This window comes from Eumetopias jubatus, unplaced genomic scaffold, assembly GCF_037043125.1.
Source record: "Eumetopias jubatus isolate StellerSeaLion01/CBP00866 unplaced genomic scaffold, mEumJub1_p1.0 scaffold_8, whole genome shotgun sequence".
Lineage (NCBI taxonomy): Eukaryota > Metazoa > Chordata > Mammalia > Carnivora > Otariidae > Eumetopias > Eumetopias jubatus.
Window position 1 is genome coordinate 77657737 of NW_028274814.1, and position 20831 is coordinate 77678567.

The window sequence follows — 20831 nt, forward strand, 5'->3', positions numbered from 1 at the left end:
GGAGGTAACTGTTTGCAAACCCCTAATTTCTGCCAATTAGTAAAAGATACCTTGTAAATAGGGATGCCAGAAAAATAAAACATATATAATTTTCATTTGAAGTAATTCTTACAGGCTCATTTCACTCTGCTTTCTAAAAAAAAAAAAAATTTAAAGAGCAAATGTTTACAGTTAATGCCAGCAAATTTGCCTATTATTCAACTCCTGCTAGTATGTAAAAGATAAGTCGTTCAATTCTTTCCTGAGAACACGAAATTAGAATCTAAAAACAAAGTAAGTCCAAGCTAAGTGAATTCACTGATGTCTTGTTTTAGGTTACTACACTATGTAGTTAAACCATACTATAAACATTTCCATGTTAAAATTAGCTAGAAAACCATTTTAGCCATGGCACTGTTAATCTAATCCAGAAAGTGAATCAAAGTATGATCTATCAAAATAAAATCATGAATTCTGTTACAATTCTGTATATATTTAGTGAGCCACCTGTCATGTTTTAATAATTGAAGGGTTAAAACTTAAGCATTTATAATATTTTTTAACTTTATGCAATATATTTTTGTGTGGAATGAAAACTCTTGAGTGACAAGCTTATGAGGTATATAAATTTGTGAAAAATCTTTTGGCATGTAAATTTTAAACAAAATGTTTACATGGATGTCATTATTCCTACCTTCTAAGTATTTAGAGATTTTCTCCAGTCAGGCTGGCATGTGAAAGTAAAAAAAAATTAGACATATAAATATTAATGCATGCATAATATATCAGTTGCTGGATTAAAAACAAGGTAGGACAGTCCAACCTGAGGTTAAATCAGAAGTTCTGCCACTCTTTTTGTTTTCTACAATTTCATAAAAAGGACCTATGACATGTAACAACTCTTCAACTTTCTCAGTCATAGGCATAGTTTCAAGAATCTGTAATCAAAAGAAACAAATCTTGTGAAATCACAAACTACTAATCTCATATACACTAGTACCAAATAATATAATATTTACAATTTATTTAGTAATATTTTTGAGATCTGATGTTCATTTATAGATTCCCCAAAGTATCTATATCAATTACAATCTACACTCTTCTAGAAAAGTTTCAAGTATATTAAGGATTTAAAAGTGTCTTCATTTTGAAGACTGTGTTTTACATAGGCTTCTTTTAAAATTTTACACAATAACCTCTAAATTGTGCATTAAAAACTAAGGGCACTAATGTTAAATACAACAGAAAATTCTGGGGTTAAAGTAAAATTATTTGTCTGTTCTTTAAGGTAGTGTTTCTAAAAGGGCACAAAAGGGAAGTAGGAAATGGTCAACACTTTCAGTCACCTTCACACCTATGGGCCAACTTAGAATCATCAAATTTAAAGAGCAAGGTAAACTAACTGAAAAGGCATTCAAATAAATAGCCATCAACTGGTAACTGATAAAAGAAAATATTTCCATATAGGACATATTTTGTAGATATTTAAAAAGAATAAGGTTAGGGCGCCTGGGTGGCTCAGTTGGTTAAGCGTCTACCTTCAGCTCAGCTCGTGATCCCAGGGTCCTGGGATCGAATCCCACATCGGGCTCCCTGCTCCGTGGGGAGCCTGCTTCTCCCTCTGCCTCTCTCTCATTCTGTCTCTCATGAATAAATAAATAAAACCTTTAAAAAAATAAGAATTAAAAAAAAGACTAAGGTTAGCTTCGTGCACGCTGCTGGGAAAACATCTGGATTTTTTTTTTACAGGCCAAAGGTAGTTAGTGAACAGTAGTAGTATGATACCATCATTAGTTTTTTTCTCTTTTAAATAAGAAGATATAGATACATATATGTGTTTTCTGAATCAATCTACAAAACAGATTTAAAAGTAATTATCACTTAAACAATTAAAACGGAGGAATAGGGAAGACTCACTTTTCATTTTATACTTTTTTTTGATGTTTGGATTTTTTCATTTACATATATTACTTTTATTACTAAGATGAACACATTTATTACTTAAAGGAACCAAAATCCTCTATCACTTTTGCATATTTTTCAGCTTACACACAGTTTTAAAGTGGCCACTTGTATCTTTAAAATTAAGAACAACCTCAGACTCCTCCGTCACTCTCCCTGCTTTATTGTTTGCTTACTGCCTATCTTTCGCAATACAATGTAAGCTCAGTGGAACAAGGCCTTCATCTGTTTTTCATCACTCCTGTATTCCCAGCATCTAGCACATACATGGAATTTAATACACAAGGCGGGGGTGTGTTGAGAGATTATACAGAATGAACTATGCCAGCCAAATCTCAGTCTAGGTAACTACTCCTTAACCCCAGAGAAGATTTTATTTACAGTATAGGTGAACTAAATCAAGTCAATTGGATTGTAACCTATCCAAATGAAGACTATTTGGTGAACCGCAGGGACTCGAAAAACAGCATCCAAAGCACAATAATTTTTCTAGGTTTCTCTAGCACATTTCCTTGGTACGAAACATCAATTCTGTATGATGAAAATATCCTATCAAAGGTACAGATGTGCTGTATTGTAAAGCAAGCAAAGATGAAATTCCTCAGTTTTTTTGTTTTTTGTTTTTTGTTTTTTTGGTCAGATGAACACATCTTTTAATGTCATCCAAATCTCCAGTGTTCTATGCTCTGTTCAGTAGACAATCTTACAGTTTCTCAAGTGCCTCTGGCATTTCGAGGAGTGTCTTATATCTCAATCCTGAGCCTGTTGTGCAGTAGAAGAGTATAACACCCACTGTAACTTAAGGAATTAGCGTTCTGGGGAAGAAAAAAAAAAAGAAATTAGCATTCTGGTTTTTCTCTAAATCTCCAAAAGATGGTTATTATCAGTCAAGCCTTAAAAAGAGAAAGCCAATGTTCTGGACTTGTAGACCTACCGACCAGACCCTCACCCATGGTAGCTTTCAGGTTCCATCTTTTGTGAGAGTCTGTTCTAATCCTCCCTTTAGTATAGCGATTATCCCATCCTCTTAGAAATCCTGAAATAATTAGTCTGGGGTTATGCGGGGGCATTTTTTTTTTTTTTTAAACAAAATCAGCCTAGTGATTTCAATGGGCAGCCAGAGTTGAGTATACCGATCTCTCTTTAAATCCAACAGACATACTGCATATTTTTCAAGGTCTGGCTGAATTCTCCAGAAATCCTCATTAAGAAAGCCTATAAAGTTGGGGGGCGGCTGGCTGGCTCAGTCGGTAGAACATGCGACTCTTGATTTTGGGGTTGTAATTTCGAGCCCCACACTGGGTGTAGAGGTCCTTAAAAATAAAAATCTTTAAAACAAAAACAAAAAAAGATAGCCTGTAAAGTTCGTACAGAAAATAAAATTTTATATTTCCTTTTGATTATGAATCAAAATTAACTTTATTTAAAGAAGTATGGATTATTTCCCACAAACCACATTATTCTGTTCTCTCAAAGCTAAAATCCTATTAAATTATTTTAAAAGAATTTTTGATTCCAGCAACTTTTTCAGTGATATTTCACTGGACAGTTTATAAAATACAAAAAGCAATTTTCCACAAAATATTACCTATTAAAAGATATAAATTAAATTGATAAGTTCCTTAAACATTTGAAGGCAAAAGCACAGAATGAAATGTATACTAAAAAATTAATTCTAAAGAGCAATAGCACAGTGGACCATATTTACAAATATAATTTAAAAACTGGTTCAAGGGGCGCCTGGGTGGCTCAGTCGGTTGAGCGGCTGCCTTCGGCTCAGGTCACGATCCCAGGGTCCTGGAATCGAGCCCCACGTCAAGGCTCCTTCCTCGGCGGGGAGCCTGCTTCTGCCTCTCCCTCTGCCTGCCACTCCACCTGCTTGTGCTCTCCCTCTCTCTATCTCTGTCAAATAAATAAATAAAATCCTTAAAAAATAATAATAATAAATAAAAAATAAAAATAAAAAAATAAAAACGGGTTCAATTAGTAAATTATTGCAATTAGGAAAAGTCCCGGGGCACCCAGGTGGCTCAACCGGTTAAGTGTCTGCCTTTGGCTCCTGGGATCTAGCGCAGCATCGGGCTCCCTGCTCAGCCTGCTTCTCCCTCTCCCTCTGCCTCTCCCTCTCTCTCTCAAATAAATAAATAAATAAATAGATAGATAAAATCTTTAAAAAAATTAAAAAAGCCCCAAATTCAGTGATCAAATCTTTGGGACAATGTACTACCCCACACCATTATTTAATACATATGTATATTTTTAAATAATCTCTATACCCAGCATGGGGCTCGAACTCACAACCCTGAGATCAGGAGTTGCATACCCTACCAACTGAGCCAGCCAGGTGCCTCTGACCCCCTGAAACATCCTTATTTAAAAGCATACAATTTTATCTGCTGATGTCCACAAAAGCAATTCTCTGAAAATACTTTCAAAAACTAATCAAATTTTCAATTGATGGGTATCCTAACATTCCTAGATTTATCTCTAAAAGTTTACTATAAATTTTATTATATTCACCATGTGAAAAATGAAATTTTAAAAGTCTGAATGGAAATAGCTGGCGTATCCTTTCAATTAGAGAAGCAGTTACGGAAATCTACAGGCACAGTTGAAGTATCTTAAGACAACTAAACGGCAGCAGTTACAGTTTAAATCCATCTCCCTCCCACTTTAAACTGTGGTACATCATTAATTAAACAAATCGTATAGGGAAAATGGGTAAATTTGACCCAATGTGTCAATTCAACTTTACATGATAGAAGTGTGTCCTAAAAATTAGAATGATATTTAAAGAAAGAAAAGGAATAGTTACCAAATCAAAAAGGGAGCCAGAGTTGCTCTCTCTGCTTTTGAAAGGCGCCTTTGTTATTTTGCTACTGATATAGTTAACAGCCAAAAGGACTAAACTCTGCCTTCTGTTATAGATAAACCAGGTCCACTAAGTAAATAAACTGCGAAAATTTAACAAAGGGCACAACTTTGAGCAGTGTAGAAGAAAACAAAATAAAACAAAACAAATGAAGCTCAATCAACCAAATAGAAATGACTTCTAGAAATTAACACTGCCAAACAATCTGGCAAAAGAAGTATTCCTTTTTACGGATTTTCTTTATGTTCACAGATAATTTATTTAAGATTATCAAACAGACCTAAATTTCACAATTTCTGATCCAGTTCCAAAATAGAAACGGTGCTTTATAAACAGACACTAAGAGTATCTTTAAAATCCAAGATTTCTTCATAAATTTGCTCCTCAAAACAATCCCTTGAACAGACAACAGTAAGGAATGCTCTCCCTCTTAATTATGAGACATTAAAAGAATCCTTATCTTATTCTGCTTCTGAAGGATCTCTGCATTCACAGATAAAGGCTTGTTACTAAGAAGTCCTGTGATAGGAATATCTCAATTTGTGGGTCAAACTTGATGAGAACACTGAGGGGCAGGGTTGTTAACTATTTCTCCTAAGTAAAAAGTTCCAAAGCAGAAATGGTTTCAAGACAGCCCAGGTACTTCCCAGATTCCTGAGAAAGGGATTTCAGTACTTCAAAAGATTCCTATTTCCAAACTTTCTGAAGAAGTTGACAACGGAGAAAGAGAGAGAAGATGGAAAAAAAAGAAAAATCACATCACTACAATGTGATCTTAAGGAAAAAACATTGACCTTAAGATGAACATTGAGGAGACAGATAAAGCACTAATAAATTCAATAACTTAGATGTTAAATCCTAATATATTATAATCTCTTTGTTCCTTAAAACAAAGCAGCTAATTTGCTTGATAACAAATTAAATTAGAGCTGCTCTGAATATTTTCATTTTCTTCCTTTTTTCTTTAACTCATGATCCTGAGATCAAGATCTGAGCTGAGATCAAGAATCAGATGCTTAACCAACTGAGCCACCCAGGTGCCCCGTGAATATTTTCATTTTCTGCTGTGAATTATTTCCCCTACCTTTTTTATTTCTTCAACATATGCAATCATGGCTTCCTCTTTGGTTATATCACCCAATGAACTCCAAGCATCCCTAGAAATGAGAATATCCAAATAACAAAAAGACACATTTTCCAATGGCTCAGAATACAATTTGTAGTCAATGCTATAGGGTCATTAATTTAAATTGGGCTCTCTACTTAAAGCCTACACAAAGATATTATGCTCTCAAAGGATCACTTTAAATGGACCATCTTAAAGAAAAGGATCAGAGTAAATAAACTGTCAAATTGAATAGTATTTAAAACTAGTAAATACACAGCCCATCTATAGATTATAGACTATAGATTACAGAGACTATATTATATATAGTATAGAGCAGACACTATAGACTGTTGAAAAATATTTGCTAGGAACTCTTCAAAAATTTTATATTATAAAGAACAGTGACATAAATGAACATTTTAGAACTCTACATGAAATGAACTATCACAGCCATGTTTTAAATGAACAGAAGTTTTGCTTAAAAGTTTCCATTAATTTAAACAGGAGTCTAACTTATACACTCAAAAAATACAAGTGGTTTCCTACTTCTAAAAAACCAAAAATGTGAGGCAGAGGACATTTTTAAACCCCTAGATGATGAGAAGAGTCCTTTGAAATTTTTGCCTAAAATGAAAACCTTTCTTTTTACATATTTTTTCCAGAAGCAGTTTAAATCAACCAATGGTCATTTCTGAGGAAAAATCATAAAGTAAATCAACTTTCCTAAAACAGATTAGGTAACATACTGCTATTACATTTGACCTATTATCTATGACTATTCATAAAGAACTTAGAGGAAAGTACAGTACTAAGAAATCCTCAAAAGAGTTTAAGGACTTCCAATGCAGTGTAAAGAAATTTAGCCATTGGGCACCTGTGTGGCTCAGTCAGTTGGGCATCTGCCTTCAGCTCAGGTCATGATCCCGGAGACCTAGGATCAAGCCCTGCATCGGGCTCCCTGCTCAGCAGGGAGTCTTGCTTCTGTCTCTGCCCCTCACCCTGCATGTGCTCTCTCTCTCTCTCTCTCAAATACATAAATGGAATTAAAAAAAAAGAAAGATATTAAGCCATCAAAATGTGTGGCTCTTAAGACATGCTTCACCAATTAGCATACTCTGTTCATAACGTACAGTCTATGTTACAGAGGTATCTCCGGCTATTTTATGATTTTCTTAAGGATATTAAAAATCAAATTTCTATTCAAGTACAGTGGGACAGGAGGAACACAGCCTAGATAAAAAGTTAGCACAGCAGTCCCTTAGTCATACGCCTAGTTATCATCTAAAGGCTCAAGGCAAACAGTGTCACTTGGCAAGTAAAGTCATTATTTTTCTTGGTAGGTACAAGAGGCAGAAGAGTTTGTTTGTTTAACTGATTTTGGGAGTTGCTCTTCTTACGATAAATGAAAAAAATTCTATCAAAGGAAAGACTAACTGAAAATGATATTTTTTAATCTTTGATGCACCTTTTGGTTTTATCTTCTTCTCTTCCCCAAGACTTTTCTATTTGTATGAAATTGTGTTAAAAGCACATGGAAGATAAAAATTGGATCTAGTACGTTAGAACACTTCTGCTCAGACTAATACATAACCACATAAATAAGTCATATGATAATTATGTCACTAAAATAAAATCCCTTTCATAGCTCTCTATGTGAAATTACCATTTGTATCTTCCAATAGGATCCCAGAATCCAGGCCTTGAAAGTTTACAGGGTCCTTCAGTTGCCTGCTTATAGAAGCCATAGAATTTGAGCATCATTTCATTTGTTGGCTGAAATGAACCTATTGGAAACATATTAAATACAGATCACTGGAGAATACAATCGATAATCTAAGGCTAGAAATCAGCTGAGCTATACCAATAGTGATTTTTAAATATTTCATCAATAGTTCAGATAACCTTTTATTTTTGTCTTACAGAAACAAACGTTATGGCTCTGGTAGTTGCTATACTCTTTTGATTTAAATGAACTCAAATTTTTACACTTAAATAACAATGCCTAACATAGTCCAGTAAATAAAAGAATAAATGAACAAACAGGCCATAGGTGTTATTAAAATAACTGGCAAATGTCATTTAAAAAAAGCAATACGTGAAAATATAGAATAACTGCATTATGCAACTATAATAATGTATTTTTTATTCAAAGATTGTGACAAACCAAACTGACTAGCATAAATGAAAAAGTTAAATGTACACTCTGCTTAACGGAACTTCCATATTAAGAAATTCAACTCCTCGGGGCACCTGGGTGCTCAGTTGGTTGAGCGTCTGCCTTCGGCTTAGGTCGTGATCCCAGAGTCCTGGGATCAAGCCCCCAGTCGGGCTCCCTGCTCAGCAGGGAGTCGGCTTCTCCCCCTTCTTCCCATTCCTGCTCTCTCTCATTATCTCTGTTTCTCTCAAATAAATAAATAAATAAAACATTTTTAAAAAGAAGAAAGAAACTCAATTTTCTTGGCCAAATTTCAATTTCTTGATGAATAAGGAAGTTTGGCTAAAATCAACCAGTGTGTGCTGTGGTAGAAAAAGAATTAATCCAAGATAAAAGCGATTTCTCGGGACACCTGGGTGGCTCAGTAGGTTAGGCATCTGCCTTCAGCTCAGGTCATGATCCCGGGGTCTTGGGACCGAGTCCTGTGTGGGGCTCCCTGCTCAGCAGGGAGTCTGCTTCTCCCTCTGCCTGCTGCTCCCCGATTGTGCTCTCCGACAAATAAATAAATAAAATCTTAAAAAACAAAAAAGACATTTCTCACTTCCTACCTCTGTAATTTTGGACACATCAATTCCATTGAAAATTAGTCTTCATATATGTCCCTAGTGTATATATAACTTTTTTTATGTTAAAAATTTCAAATTGTGGGGTGCTTGGGTGGCTCATCCAGCTAAGCATCAACCTTCGGCTTGGGTCATGGTCCCGGGGTCCTGGGATCGAGTCCCATGTCGGGCTTCCTGCTCAGCAGGAAGTCTGCTTCTCCCTCTCCCTCTGCCCCTTGCCCCTGCTCGTGCTCTCTGTCTCTCTCAAATAAATAAATAAAATCTTTAAAAAAAATTCAAATTGTATGCATGAGTGGTATAAGTTGCAATACTTAATAACACCCACCCCCTCCTCTCTAGAACCCTCAGTTTGTTTCTCAGAGTCCGTAGTCTCTTACGGTTCGTCTCCCCCTCCGATTTCCACCCCTTCCCTTTTCCCCTCCTACTATCTACTTTTCTTTTAACATATAATGTATTATTTGTTTCAGGGGTACAGGTCTGTGATTCATCAGTCTTACACAATTCACAGCGCTCACCACAGCACACACCCTCCCCAGTGTCCATCGGCCAGCCTCCCCATCCCTCCCACCCCCCACCACTCCAGCAACCCTGTTTGTTTCCTGAGATTAAGAATTCCTCCTATCAGTGAGATCATATGATACACGTCTTTCTCTGATTGACTTATTTCGCTCAGCATAATACCCTTTAGTTCCATCCACATCATTGCAAATGGCAAGATTCCGTGAAGGTGTTTAATGCGTAAAGATTTAGCTGGAGCACCCCTTTGCCCTTTTTAGCCTTTGCCTTTTACTTGCATCCTTCTTATCCTTGAAATGCTGAAATAGATGGAAGTATAGCAGCTGCCTTGTCCCACAGTGATGAAAGCCATGTACCAAGTTGGTGAAAACTGAAAGGGAAGAGGAGCCGCGGTCCTTGGTAGCTTCATGAACAACGGCACCGGCCTGGTACGGTCTGTGCAAAATCTGATCCAAGAAAAATATAGACATTTGTCTTTCCGTAGGGTTTTATTGCTTGAAGCAAAACGGAATTTCTAACTGAAGCAATCTGTAATAGACAAAAAAACCTTTTGTACAGAATGAAGAATTCTTACAGTTAATTAAAACCAAAGGACAAAAAACTCCATAGAAAAATGGGTCAGGGAAAAGACTAGCACACAGCAGAAGAGGAATAACAAATGGCCAAAAACACAAATGGGAAGATAAGCTCTATAATAATCAGGGAAATGCAGATTAAAACAACAATGATATACCACTTTTTATTCCTCAGTCCTGCTAATGATCTTATGTCTGACAATATAAAATGCTGATGAGAATATGAACATACAGAACACTCATACATTCCCTTTTTTTAACTTCTTTTGTAAGATTTTATTTATTCATTTGACAGAGAGAGAGAGAGAGAGAGCACAAGCAGGGGGAGCGGCAGGCAGAGGGAGAAGCAGGCTCCCTGCTGAGCAAGGAGCCCGACGCCAGGTTGGATCCCAGGACCCAGGGATCAAGACCTGAGCTGAACGCAGCCGCTTGACCGACTCAGCCACCCACACACCCAGATCTCATACACTCCTGATGAGAGTGTAAACTGATACAACCTAATGGAGACCAATTTGGTATTTTCTACCAAAAATGAAAATACACATACCTATTAATGAAGCAATTTCTGTTGTTAGCATAAATTCTAGGAAACTTTCACCCGTGTGTGCATGGGGACAGATATAAGGATACTCATCAGAGAGCCGTTTGTAGTATTAAGCGGTTTGAAACAACCAAAATACCTTCAAATGGAGAGTACATAATGAAATATGGAACGCAGGAACGATGAAATACTATATAGCAACGAAAAGGAGTAAACTACACTAGACTCTATGAATCTTGAGAAGATAATGTTACGTGAAAAAATAAATTTTTAGAATATATAAAATACACAAAACAGAATTACAAATTGTTTATACCAACTTAGTATATAAAGTTGTTTTTCAATAAAAAGAGAAACAATAAATCTATGCTAGTGATTGCCTTGATGGGTGGAGGGACTGGTTACGGTGCATAAAAGGTCTGCATTTTCATCCAAATATTTTATTTCCCTTTAAGAAACAAACATGGAAAGTTGTGACAATTTTTAAATTTTTTTTAAGATTTTATTTTTTTATTCATGAGAGACAGAGGGAGAGAGAGAGAGAGAGAGAGAGAAGCAGAGGGAGAAGCAGACTCCCAAGGAGCAGGGAGCCCGATGCAGGACTCGATCCCAGGACCCCGGGACCATGACCTGAGCCGACGGCAGACGCTTAACCATCTGAGCCACCCAGGCGCCCGACAATTTTTAAACTTTTTATAGAATTTTACCCAGTTGCCCTCCATTATTAAACAATCCATCTTTTCCCCCTGATTTGAAATACTAGTTCCCACAACCCAACAACAAAAAAACAATCAGATTTTAATATGGGCAAAGAGCTTGAATAGAGAGTTCTCTAAAAAAGATATGAAAATGGACAATAAGTACATTAAATGATCCTTAACATCACTAACTAGTAGGCAAATGCAAATGAGTTGTTTTTGGTTTCTTTTTAGATTTTCTGTTTCTTTACTGATATTTTCATTTTGTTCACACAATGCTTTCTTAACTTTCTCCACATCCTTCTTTAGTTCTTTGAGCATCTTTAAAAACAGTTGTTTTAACATCTTTTTCTAGTATATGTGCCATTAATTAGATCTTTATGAGTGATATTTGCTATTGTTTTGTTTTTTTCATTGGTCCATATTTACTGTTTTTTGTATGCCATGTGATTTTTTGGTTGTTGTTGTGGAATACTGGGCATTTGAATCTAATAATGTGGTAACTCTGGATATCAGATTCTCCCCTGTCCCCAGGGTTTCCTGTTTTTTGTTATTGCTTTTGTTTATTGTTATGGTTTGTTGATTGTTGTAGGCTGTCTGTGGGAGGATCAGCCTGAGGTAAAACTAAAATTCTTCTCAAGTCCTTTCAGAGCCTTTCCCTGGGCATGTGTGGTCACTTCTAGTTTTCTTGCGTTTGCAGTTGCTTTTTTTTTTTTCTTAAGATTTTATTTCTCCATTCAACAGATAGTGGGAGAGAGCTCAAGAGAAAGCCGGAGCAGGGGGAGCAGCAGAGGGAGAGGGGAAAAGCAGCCTTCCCCACTGAGCAGGGAGCTAGATGCGGGGGTTCGATCCCAGGACCCTGGCATCATGACCTGAGCCAAAGACAGATGCTTAACAAATTGAGCCACCCAGGCACCCCAAAATAAATAAAATCTTTAAAAAAGAATTAACTGTGGAGGGGCACCTGGGTGGCTCAGTTGGTTAAGCGACTGCCTTAGGCTCAAGTCATGATCCCAGGGTCCTGGGATCGAGCCCTGCATCGGGCTCCCTGCTCGGCCAGAAGCCTGCTTCTCCCCTTCCCCCTGTTTGTGTTCCTTCTCTCGCTGTCTCTCTCTCTCTCTCTCTCTCTCTGTCAATTAAATAAATAAATAAAATCTTAAAAAAAATTAACTGTGGAAATAAAGGAGCATTGGTTCAAGGAAAAAGCTGAGGGGCGCCTGGATGGCTCAGTCGGTAAAGCCTCAGGTTCTTGATTTTGGCTCAGGTCATGATCTTGAACCCCAAGTCAGGCTTCTGGCTTGGGCTCAGTGGGAGTTGGCTTGAGATTCTCTCTCTCTCTCTCTCTCTCTCTCTCTCTCTCTCTCTCCCTGCCCCTCCCCCCTCTTGTGTGTGTTCTCTCTCAAATAAATAAATACAATCTATTATTTATTTGAGAGAGAGAGAGCACAAGCAGGGGCAGTGGCAGAAGGAGAGGGAGAAGCAGACTCCCCACTGAGCAGGGAGCCTGACTTGGGGCTCGATCCCAGGACTCTGAGATCATGAACTAATCCGAAGGCAGATGCTCAACCATCTGAGCTACCCCGGCGCCCCAAATAATAAATCTTAAAAGAAAAAGAAAAACAGCTAAATCTCAGTAAAAACAGTAAGCTTTGTGTTGTTTGAACTTGCCTTATTTCCATCCCTCTCTCCCTAGCTCTGCAGTCGCCTGGAAAACAAACTGTCTTACAATCATAGTGCTTTGGAAAGCATCATCCTAGCAGCCTCTGGATGGGGAAGAACAGGTTGGGAAAGCCCCCAAAAGTCCGATGCCCAGAGAATTACTGCTATTTGACCTTGCTGGCAGCTCCCTGGAAAAGCCCCATTCTCAGGACTTAGCTTTCACTTGACTCAGAACTCACTTAGCACCAACAATCCTATGTATTTGTTGAAAACCACTTTTAACTGTTTACCATTGCAGTGGCTGTGGCGGCCATAATAGGGAAAACAGAGTTTGAAAAAAAATTTTTAAGGAAAATCTGGAGAATGAGATGTCCACAGAGGGTTTTGAAAAACCGCAACGTATATTTTTGGAAAGCCAGAATACCACAAATCCATGCAGAGTTGTGCCCGTGCCCAGGAGACCGTGAGCTCAGTGGCTACAAATGACAAAGAATACAGACATTACAGAACTAGCTTGGAGAAGTCATTAAACAAACAAACGACAACAACAAACAGGAACAGCATAAACTCCTGGGAAGAAACCAGATGTTCTTGTGTATGAGTAACTTGCACAATGACACAGGTAGCACCCAGGCCACATAGATATGTATTGTAAAAGTTTCCCCACTTGCAGTGAACACCTGAAACTCTATTTCCTTTGATTATCTACTCTCTCTGGAAACTTCCCACACCAATCTCAGGGCATTGCTGTCAGTGCTAATGCTCTTACCAGATTTTCTTTTGAGGAATGTGGATGTGGAACGGAGGGATTTGAGAGGAGGATTGGCTTCTTGAATGGTGGAGATGAAAAACTGGGGACACAAATTTGCCTTGATCTCCGCCATTTACAAAGGGTAGCAAAAACAAAACAAAACCTTTGCAAAGATACAGGGCACTAAATGAGAATACTTGCCTGGGTTCCTGATGCCCTTCCCAATGACTTGCACAAGTATTTTCTTAGGACTGACTGCACTGGAAGTTTTGAGTGCTATGAGTGAGCCTCAATTCTCGTAGTGAGAACTTATTTTTTCTTTTTCTCTTTTCCCCTTTTGTCTTTTTCTTTCTTATGCTACCTCGGGTTTTGTTTTCTGTAACTTCCAACTAAAGATATACTAACTTTACATGGGCTGCCATTTGTCTTTAGAGCTTTTTAAATATTATTTTGTTCATTTGTAGGGAAAAGAGAAATCATTCTAGATATTTCCAGCACTAAGGGATTTATAAAACCACTGGAAGGGTTGGAGGACAAAGTTCAGGGAAGGGCCACGATTATCCAGTTCTCAGCTAGGTTCAAAGATTGAGATACTCGGGGCATCTGCGTGGCTCGGTCGTTGGGCATCTGCCTTCGGCTCAGGTCATGATCCCAGCGTCCTGGGATCGAGCCCCGCATCGGGCTCCCTGCTCAGCAGAAAGCCTGCTTCTCCCTCTCCCACTCCCCCTGCTTGTGTTCCCTCTCTCGCTGTGTCTCTCTCTGTCAAATGAATAAATAAACCTTTAAAAAAAAAAAAGAAAGAGTGAGGTACTTGTTATTGTTGGCAGGGTCAACGGTTCTGGGGACAGTTCTGTTGTCACCAAGGCCCGCAGCGTCTTATTGAAGTTGAAAATGAGAGGTGGAGGAGGTTGTGTTGATTCAGCGGCTTCCAAAATTAACAAGTGATTAATACATTTAAGCCATGCTGGAAATATTACAGCTTCTGGGAAAGAAGAAAAAGCAACATGAGATTGTACTTAAAGGGTATATTTTTCCCCACAGGACTCCAGGTACTTTGCGTTTTTAGCCACTGCTAATTTTTAATTATTTCATGATAACAGCTTGTTCCACTCTATAATAAGACTGGCGGGGCGCCTGGGTGGCTCAGTTGGTTAAGCGTCTGCCTTTGGCTCAGGTCATAATCTCAGCGTCCTGGGATCGAGCCCCATGTCGGGCTCTCCGCTCAGTAGGGAGTCTGCTTTTCTCTCTCTTTCTCTGTCTCTGTCTCTCAAATAAATAAATAAAATCTTTAAAAAAATAAAATAAAATGACACTGCCACTGTGAAGTGGCTTGACTTAACGTGTCTGAGGGAGGACTTTCCCCCACGTTAAAGGAATAATCAGACCTGCCCGAAAACTAGCCTGTGGGTCTGGCGTGCTACAAATACGATGACTCTGTATAAAAGAATTTCTACAACCAATTATAATAAAATTTGAAGGAGGGTTTACAATTCATTCTATCTCCTAAAATCCTCCTATCTTGTGTGGGCCTTGCTAAACTGTTTAAACAGAGCATTCTATTCACCCTCCTTCTCTGAGGATTCCGGGATGGTATTGTTAGTTTGAAAAGAAGCAAAGAGAGGTGATAATGGAGGGTTGTAGAATCCTGGGATGTCAGTTAATCCTAGAATGACCTGTAATGAACTGAATTATGTCCCCTGCAAAGTCCATATATTGAAATCCTAACCTCAAGTACCTTAAATGTGAATGTATTTGGAGATAGGGCCTTTATTTATTTTTTCTTACGGTTTTATTTATTTATTTGACAGACAGAGAGAGAGAGCGAGCCCAAGCAGGGGGAGCTGCAGGCAGAGGGAGAGGGAGAAGCAGGCTTACTGAGCAGGGATCCTGACTTGGGGCTCGATCCCAGGACCCTGGGATCATGACCTGAGCCAAAAGCAGATGCTTAACCCCGACTGAGCCACCCAGGCACCCCTAGATAGGGCCTTTAACTAGGTAATTAAGATGAAATGAGGTCATAGGCTATGACCCTAATCTAGTATGACTGGTGTCCTTATCAAGAGACAAGATTAGGGGGTTCCAGGGTGGCTCAGTTGGTTAAGTGTCCTGACTCGGTCTTGGCTCACGTGGTGATCTTATGGGTCATGGGATAGAGCCCCGCTCTGGGCTCCACACTCAACCTGGAGTCTGCTTGGGATTCTCTCTCTCCTCTCCCCCTGCTCCCTTTCCCTCTCTCTCTCAAATAAATATTAAAAAAAAAAAGGACAAGATTAGGACATCGACACCAGGGAAAAGGTCCCACATGAGGACATAATGAGAAGATGACCATCTGCAAGCCAAGGAGAGGGGCTTTGGGAGACACAAAATCTGCTGACACTTTGATCTTGGACTTCTAGCCTGCAGAAGTGTAAGAAAATAAAATTTGTTGTTTAAGCCACTCAATGTGTGGCATTTTGTTTTGGCAGCCTGAGCAGACTAGCGCACACACGTGCGCGTGCACACACACACACACACACACACACACTTTTTTTGGTAGAGAATGTGATCATGTCACATAGTGGTCGTGGATGGAGACAGGAGGGATGGTGGGGGAAGAAGCCTGGTTGCCTGACTCCTGGTTTCCTTCCATTATACCACATTTCTAGGCTATATTCTGGTTTGTTGACCACACAATTCTAATTTAGGATCCTGGGATGCAATATTGTGAATTAACTGTGCAGATGTCTGACGTTCACTAAGTAGGCAGTATCACTTGTATTCCAGAAAACACGAGAAGCAATCTTGTACCAAGAGAGTCCAAATTATTCTTTCCTGGCACATCTCTTAACCCCTCTGAAGTAAGGTCTTTATGATTATCAGCAATCTGCTATTTCAAAGTTGAATGTATGAAATTTCCATTTATCCCCATGCATATGTGCAGAATTTGCAATTACAAATTGTTTTTCATGACCAAATTGATTATCTTGACTAGACATCCACGAAATGAAATATATAAGGTCTGATTTTCAGCTTGAGCCTTCAGTATACACCATGTGGTTTAATACAAACACTCTTAACTCTTTATTCTGTTGGGATTTCTTTGAAAGACATTTCATTTTAATGTATTCAAACAAAACCCACAGAAAAATACTAAATCAGGGACGCCTGGGTGGCTCAGTTGTTTAAGCATCTGCCTTTGGCTCAGGTCATGATCCCAGGGCCCTGGGATGGAGTCCTGAGTTGGGCTTCTTGCTCAGCGGGGAGCCTACTTCTCCCTCTGCCTGCCGCTCCCCCGATTGTGCTCACTCTCTCTCTGACAAATAAATGAATAGAATCTTTTTTTTAAAGATTTTATTTATTTATTTGAGAGAGAGACAGAGAGCCTGAGAGGGAGGAGGGTCAGAGGGAGAAGCAGAAGCAGACTCCCTGATGTGGGGCTCCATCCCGGGACTCCAGGGTCATGACCTGAGCCGAAGGCTCAACCACCTGAGCCACCCAGGCGTCCCAATGAATAGAATCTTTAAAACAAAACAAAACAAAACAAAACGAACCCCAAAACTCTTAAAAAATAAGAAATACGCTAAATCAGTAAATAGTATAAAAGTGTACATTGTGGGAGGGAAACTGGACCCAAAAGTTTTCATGATGTTCATAACTTAGTGTCATCATGTCTGCTTGCAATTTTTAATGTTAACTCTCCACCATTTAGTCACCTTTATAACTTGGAAAAACAAGTTGTCTCCTATCTTTCTGGGTTGGATGATTTTTTATCCTGTATCAAAGCTAACAAAAATATGTAATGTTTTCCCTGTTCTTTAATATTTGAAGCAAGGGATTTTTCTTCTGCTTGTATTTTCTTTGGGGTCAGCTTCAGTTAGATATACTTTAGTTACAATAAAACTCACTGATTGTAAGTGTGCAATTCAATAAAGGTTGAGAAGTGTATTTAGTCATGTAACCCTCACTACAATCATGATCTAGAACATTTCCATCACCTCTAAAAGTTTATTTGTGTCTGTTTGGAATTTGGCCTCTGGCAAAGTCTGATCTAATTTTTATCACGGGAGTTTTGCCTTTTCTAAAATTTCATATAAATGAAATAATACAATACGTAGGTGTGTGTGTGTATGTCTTCTTTCACTTAGCAAATTGCATTTGAGATTCACCCATGACTTTGTATGCATATATAGTTTATTACATTTTATTGCGGAATAGTATTCTATTGTTTGTTTATCCATAGCTGGTTGAAGGACATTTGTGTTGTTCCCAGCTTTTAATGATTGTGTATATAGCTACTGTAAACATTCAAACAGTGGCTTTTGTGTGAACATACATTTTCATTTCTCTGGGGTAAATACCTACAAGCAGGATTGCTAGGTTATATATTAGGTATATATTTGGCTTTATAAGAAACTGTGAAGACTGCTTTCCAAAGGGGCTGTAGCAGTTTGCCGCTAGTAAGGTATGAGAGTCCAATCATTCTTCATTCTATTGTCTGCTATTGTCAGGATATTTTGTTTTAGCTATTCTAATGGGTGTGTAGTGCAGTCTTTTAAAATTTACACTGCAGGGCGCCTGGGTGGCTTAGTGGGTTAAGCGTCTGCCTTCCGCCCAGGTCACGATCCCAGGGTCCTGGGATGAAGCCCCGCCTTGAGCACTGCATCGGGCTCCCTGCTCAGCGGGTAGTCCGCTTCTCCCTCTCCTCCCTGCTCGTGCTCTCTCTTGCTATCTCTGTGGCTATTTCTCTCTCTCAAATAAATAAAATCTTAAGAAAAACAAAAACAAAATTTACACTACAGGGCTCCTGGGCCGCTCCGTCCATTAAGTATGGGGCTTTTTTTTTTTTTAATTTTGTTTATGTACTTGACAGAGAGAGACACAGCGAGAGAGGGAACACAAGCAGGGGGAGCAGGAGAGGGAGAAGCAGGCTTTCCGCTGATCAGGGAGCCCGACGCGGGGCTTGATCCCAGGACGCTGGGATCATGACCTGAGCCGAAGGCAGAACCTTAACGACTGAGCCACCCAGGCGCCCCAAGTATGGGGCTTTTGATTTACGCTCAGGTCATGATCTTAGGGTCATGAGATCCGGCTCCGTGTGAGGGTCCTGGCTCAGGGCAGAGCTGCTTAGGATTCTTTCTCCCTTTCCCTCTGCCCCTCCCCCAGCTCCAGCTTGGGCACACGTGTGCACATGCTCGCAAGCGCGTTCTAAGTAAGTAAATAAATAAAATTAAAAAAAATTTACACTACATCTTGGTGGAGTGCAGTGTTATCTTAGAATGGCCTTATTTATTTATTTCAAAGATTTTATTTACTTGTTTGAGAGAGAGGGAGTGTGTGCACATGAGTTTGGAGGGGGCACTGCAGAGGGAGAGGGAGAGGGAGAAGGAGACTTCCGACTGAGCAGGGAGCCCCACACCGGCTGGATCCCAGGATCCTGAGACCGTGACCTGAGCAGAAGGCAGACACGAATGGACTGAGCCACCCAGGCGCCCCCAGTGTGGCTTTAATTTGCCTTTCCTTGATGAATAATGAGTTGAGTACCTTTTCCTATATGTATTGGCCTTTTGTGAAATGTAGTTGTCTTCTTTTGTCCATTTTTTTATTGAATTGTTTTTTTTTTTAATTGACTTGGAGGAATTTTTAAGAATTATATCCTGGGGGGGTGGGGGGATGGGTTAGCCTGGTGATGAGTATTAAGGAGGGCACGTTCTGCATGGAGCACTGGGTGTTATACACAAACAATGAATCATGGAACACTACATCAAAAACTAATGATGTAATGTATGGTGATTAACATAACATAATAATAAAAAAAGTTTATATCCTGGGTATGAGTCCTCTGTCAATGTATATGTTGTGGTTTATCTTTTCACTTTCTTACTGGTATTTTTTTAAGATGTTATTTATTTATTTGAGATTGAGAGAGAGAGTACAAGTGGGGGGGAAGGGCAGAGGGAGAAGGAGAAGCAGACTCCCTGCAGAGCAGGGAGCCGATATAGAACTTGATCGCAGGACCCTGGGATCATGACCTGAGCCGAAGGCAGATGCTTAACGGACTGAGCCACCCAGGCGCCCCGTATCCCTGGAAATCCCTGGAAACTATGAGTATATTACCTTATATGGTAAAAAGGACTTTGGCTCATAATCAAGTTAAGGATCTTGAGCTGGGGAGATTATCCTGGATTATCCATCTGGGATGTATGTAGTCACAGGGTCCTTATAAGGAAGAATGATGGTCAGAGTCAGAGAGGAAGAATGTGTTTATAGAAGGAAAGTCAGAGATTTGAAGACACTCTGCTGCTGATTTGAAGGTGGAAGAAGGAGCCATGAGCCAAACAATGCAGGTAGCTTCTAGAACCTGGAAAAGCAAGGAAACATATTCTCTGGAGTCTCCAGAAGGAACAAAGCCCTATCGACACCTTAATTTTAGCTGACTGTTCTGACCTCCAGAGCTGCGAAGATAATAAATTAGTGTTGCTTTATGTCACTAAATTTGTTGTAATTTGTAACAGCAGCTTTGGAAATGAATGTAATGTCTCACCTTCACACTTCACTAAAAAGCAGTTTTTCCATTTTTTCTTTATTTTTCAGTGCTTACTGTATCCTGTTTAAGAAATCTTTGGCTACCCCACACTTGTGAAGTTATTTGATATTTCCTTGCAGAAGCTTTATTGCTGGGATGCCTGGGTGGCTCAGTTGGTTTGAGCGTCTGCCTTCCGCTTGGGTTATGATCCCGGGGTCCTGGGATCTAGTCCCGAGTTGGGCTCCTTGCTCAGTGGGGAGCCTGCTGCTCCCCCTGCTTGTGCTCTCTCTCTCTCTGATGAATAAATAAATAAAATCTTTAATTAAGGGTCACCTGGGTGGCTCAGTTGTTAAGCGTCTGCCTTCGGCTCAGGTCATGATCCCAGGGTCCTGGGATCAAGCCTCGCATCGGGCTCCCTGCTCAGTGGGAAGCCTCTTCTCCCTCTCCCTCTCCCACTCCCCCTGCTTGTGTTCCCTCTCTCATTGTGTGTCTCTCTGTCAAATAAATAAATAAATAAAATCTTTAAAAAATAATCTTTAATTAAAAAAAGAAGCTTTATTGCTTTACCTTTTACATTTGGACCTGTGATATATTCTGAATATGAATAAATTTTGGAGTATGTTGTGAGGTAGGTTCAATGTTCATTAAAAAAAAAACAACAAAAAACAATAACAAGAACAAAAAACAAATGTCCAATGGCTCCAGCACATTTACTGAGAAAAAAGAATCCTTTCCCTCCTTGAATTGCACTGGCACTTTTGTCATCAATCCAATTTATGCATATATTTGTGTCTGTTCTTTTCTTTTTTTAAAGATTTTATTTATTTATTTGATGGAGAGAGACACAGTGAGAGCAGGAACACAACAAGCAGGGGGGAGTGGGAGAGGGA

The 20831-nt window shown here is 39.2% G+C and overlaps 1 protein-coding gene across 6 annotated transcripts in view; it reads right to left on the reverse strand.

Annotated features, from left to right (window-relative positions):
- Positions 1–20831, reverse strand: part of LOC114224128 (acyl-CoA-binding domain-containing protein 5-like) — a 61413-nt gene that overhangs the window by 27832 nt on the left and 12750 nt on the right. For 3 of the 6 annotated variants that reach the window (XM_088026030.1, XM_088026033.1, XM_088026027.1), the window contains exons 1-7: positions 14251–14410; positions 9572–9743; positions 7585–7705; positions 5898–5970; positions 2649–2756; positions 1518–1644; positions 803–917 (exon numbers count right to left, since the gene is read on the reverse strand). The gene's annotated coding sequence lies outside the window, so the exon portion shown is untranslated. Of the gene's footprint in view, positions 1–802; positions 1645–2648; positions 2757–5897; positions 5971–7584; positions 7834–9571; positions 9744–14250; positions 14411–20831 lie in introns of those variants that run through there. The other 3 variants (XM_088026029.1, XM_088026028.1, XM_088026031.1) reach the window with 3 other exon arrangements.